Here is a 4,378-nt window from a genome sequence, read left to right on the forward strand (position 1 = left end):
CCGCCGGTAACTTTACCTCTCCCCCCACCCCCCCAGCTCTTGAGTCCCTAGACTTACCCTGTCACAACAGGCGCCATCTTCCACAAACTCTCGCCAAAACTCTAACCCTCGCGAGATTGCCGCCGCCGCCGCCACCGCCACCTCCCCTCCTTCTCTTCGCTTGTCTCTCCACCCCCTCTCTCGGTGACTCTTTCCTCCCCCCCACCCCCGTCCCGTTCCATCGGCCGAAGAGAGCCAGCTGCCCCCCTCCTTGCCCCCCCGCCTTCAAGTGGAGCACCGCCCTCGTAGTAGGAGATTCCGCGGCTCACGCTGGAAACCCACCCCGACAGAGACTGAGCATGCGCACGAGGATCTGCCGCTGGAGCTCCCTCTGTGTAGCTACGGTGGGGGGAAGCCAGCTTGGGTTTTCCGGGGGTGGTAGTTGTTGATGTTTTTAAAGCTACCAGAGAGATGTGTTGAGACTGGGAAGACCTTAGGGCATTAAAACTGGCTGGAGAATGGCAGAGCTACGGGGTCAGAAGGAGAGACCTTAGAGAAAGGTGGGAAAGGACTTGGGAGAAGTCAACAGCCCCAGAGGGCAGACCTTACCTAATGGCCCAGATGGGAATTTTCCGTGTGGACTCTCCCTTCATCTTGAAATCCTTCCCTTTTAGTAACTCCACGGGGTTCTACAGTCTGAACAATGCAAGGGACCGAGTTACTAAACAACTCTTAATTGCAGTCTTTCTGCTTGCTTACCTAACTTCATCCTCACTTGAGTAGCCACCTTAGTTTTGAGCTTAAGGTTTCTGTGTGGGTTACCTTCTAAAGGAATTAAACATTTTTACTTTTTTGTGTGTGTGTGCTTAGCGTTTCCTTCTATCTGCTGGATGTTCCATGAAGAAATCCCTAATTTTTTCCCTAGGGCATCAAACTTTTTTTTTCTTCGAAAAACGAAATTATAATCAATGCTCCTGGGAAGGAAACTCCCCATTTTCGCGCTCCATTGTTACCATGGGAAATAGCAAAGTTTGTAAAGAGGGCTGACCTCTGCTTTTGTTTCTTTATGACCTCGTTATAGGAAACCAGTCCTGCATGTGTTTAGGACGATATCCAGGAGTGACTGCGTAGAAGGAACTAGTTCTCTTACGTGTACCCAACCCAGGTACTTTAACTTTCCTAGGTCTCAAAATTCTCCAGTAGTTTGCCACAAGTGCCTTTCTGTTCCTTTTTATAATCTTAATTTCATACATATGTGTATTTTAAACTACTCTTGTCACTATACAGGATTTCCCAAAAGTCTTAGTGTGATTCTGAGCTATTTAAGTTTTAATAATAGCTAAAAATCCGCACTTAGACTTTATTATTAAAACTATTTAGACTTTTAAGTTTTGAGCTGCACCAAGACTTTTGGGACACCCTGTAAAGGACCAGTAATCTTTTGGTATAGAGGAATGAGAGCTAATCACTTAAAATTGGCGTGTGAAACATACATGCAGAAAACCTTATTATGGCAAGCCCAACCTGCATGAGATTACTTGCAACTACTGCGTTCCCATGATTTTATTGCAAACCCGGAAAATTGGACGTCTACCTTTGAAACCTCAAGGAAGCTCAGAAGAACCAACAGAGCATGTGCGGGCGGCCTTTTGTGCAAGCTCCTCCGCATAAAACCGCTTTCTAAATGCGGACAGCCTCGTCTCGCACTTTACCTTTTCAGCTTTGCCTTCCCCCTCCTTCGGCCCCTTCAGACACAACACAGCCGTGGGAACTTTCCTAAACCTCGCGAGAGCTGGCCTCGAGGTGCTGCAGCCTCCGCGGCCAATCTCGCGAGGTTGCGCGGGGTTAAGTTTCTTCTCCATCCTCTACTATAGCTTTTCCAGCTCCTCTTACCCGGCACTAATTCTGAATCGGACTCTTCCCCGCGAGGCTCCTAGTGGGCTGTGAAGGTCAGCAGATTGAAAGTGATGGGTGTGAGCCCCATGTACCCTTCCCCTCTTTTCCTCTTTCCCCTCTCCACCGACCTTGACCTACATCTGTCCGAAGTGGGAAGACCCAGGGAGCAGTTGGAGAATACTTCCAGAGAGGAGAAAGTCGCCTCTGCTGGGCACAAGCTAAAAAAGAGGTCACTGAGAAGTTCAGCCTAAACATGTAGCAGCCCCCGGCTGAGTTTCAGGTCTGAAACGCCCCCAATACTTTCCTTTAGGTGCCAGACAAGGCTCCCGCCTCCGGGAACTCGAAGATCAGCCCCTTCGTTACGGCTTTGAGTCATTCCTCCCAGAGTCACCCACTTTAGGAAACGCTTTTCTTACTTGCTGTAACTCTAGTTCAGAATCCCCCTGTTGCGTTCTTCAAGTAACTCTCATACACACACACACACCTGCGCCACCCACGAAGCCAGAACTGAAGAGGATGCTCCTATCATTTGTCCCCCACCATGACTGGAAGCAAGGGTTCTTAACCTTTAGGGGGTCATGAGCCCCCTTATCTGGGGAAGCCTATGGATTCCTGCTCTTATGTTTTTCAATTTATAAAATAAAATACCCAAGATTACAAAGGTAACCAATTATATTGAAATATCTAGAGAGAGCAGTGGTAGATGGATGGATAGATGCAGCCCGTAGCACAATGCCTAGTAGTAATAGGCACTTAATGTTTATTAAATTGAATATAAAAAGACCAAAGACCTCCCCAGGTAAAAAAATTCCTTCTTCTTCTACTGTCTTTCTCTGGCTGTATTTTTCTCCCTTTCTCTCTTCTTTTTTTAAACCCTTACCTTCCATCTTAGAATCAATACTGTGTATTGGTTCCAAGGCAGAAGAGCAGTAAGGATTAGGCAATGGGGGTTAAGTGGCTTGCCCAGGGTCACACATTTGGGAAGTATCTGAGGTAAGATTCGAACCTAGGACCTCCTGTCTCTAGGCCTGGTTCTCAATCCACAGAGCCACCCAGCTGCCCCTTTGCTTACTCTTTTAAACATCTTTATACATCATTTTCAATCCCTCTTAACTCTCCTGGCCATTTATTAGCCTAAACAAATGAATTCCTTTTCCTGTCCCTCTCTTGATACCCACTGGTAGACCATGCCCTGGAGGTTTTGATCTTTTCATTTCTGAAACTTCAACCCTTGATCACCTCTGATATGACTGGTAACTGTTTTCAGAAAGACCTCCAGCCTTTCTACATGCCATACTTCTCTGCAATCTTCTCTATAACTTAACCATTCTCCTTTCTGCCAAGGTGGTTTCTAACCTGCTCTAGGAGGCAACCTCCGGCACCTTTGTGGGACCTTGATCAAATCAGCTCTACCATAGTTGCAATTACATCTGTCTACATAGAGGTATGGCCCCACTCATCCCTATAATTTTCAAGTCCAAAATGACCTTCCCTGAACACCTACAGCCCTGTGTGTTAAGCACATAAAAGTATCTAGGTACTCTAGAGTACCTACTATATAGTAAGCACTTGATTAATGCTTATTAATTGATTATTGCCTCCTCTCCTATAATGTAAGTTTAAAGACTAGGACTGAGTTTTCTTTTCTACTTTTATCCCCTTAATTAGGTAAACCCTTAATGTGTACTTTTTTATTCAGTCTTTTTTAACTTTAACTCAAGTATGAATTATCATTTTATCTTTATTTTTCTCCTGGTTTGTTAAAAATCATGCCATTTTTGGTTTTATTTTCAGTCATTCACAACTAGCTATTTTTCCTTGCTTTTTCTATTTATAATTGAGCTATTGAAATTTCTAACTTCATCGAATATCCTCATTTCTTAGCTGGTTTAAATTTAACAATAATGATTCACATTTCTGTAGTGCCTTAAGGTTCACAAAGTACATTTCTCAACTATGAAGTACACAATATAAGTATTAGTAACTTCGTTTTACTGGTGGGGAAATAGGTTAAGTAACTTTAATTTCAGTAATACAACCTAGCATCACAGCCAGGACTCAAATAATATCCTAATTACAAGCCCATGGCTCTACTACATATAGGCACCTATGCTTTTTAGGAACTAGGTTAACAATCTGTCCAATTTTTGCTTTCATTAAAGGTAAGTAGCATTCTAAATAAGTTGTAAATTATAATTTGCTGGGTAATCAACAGGTTTTCATTTCTTTTTTGTTTGTAGCTTTGGTTCTGTTGGAGATTACATTTTTCATTGACTAGCAAATTATACCACATACAGTGGAAATAATAAAGGGTGTATATCTAACAACAATTTTTAATTAGAAGGACATTAATATCTCCTTATTCTTCCCTGTTCTCATTCCCTAAGTTCAGGCTCTTTTGCCTTCTGATCTAACAGCTCCCTACATGGTTTCCCTACTTATATTCCTTCTATTACTACACAGCATTGCTAATCTAATATTTTTTGGCACAGATATGATATCA

This window comes from Gracilinanus agilis, chromosome 6, assembly GCF_016433145.1.
Source record: "Gracilinanus agilis isolate LMUSP501 chromosome 6, AgileGrace, whole genome shotgun sequence".
Classification (NCBI taxonomy): Eukaryota; Metazoa; Chordata; class Mammalia; order Didelphimorphia; family Didelphidae; genus Gracilinanus; species Gracilinanus agilis.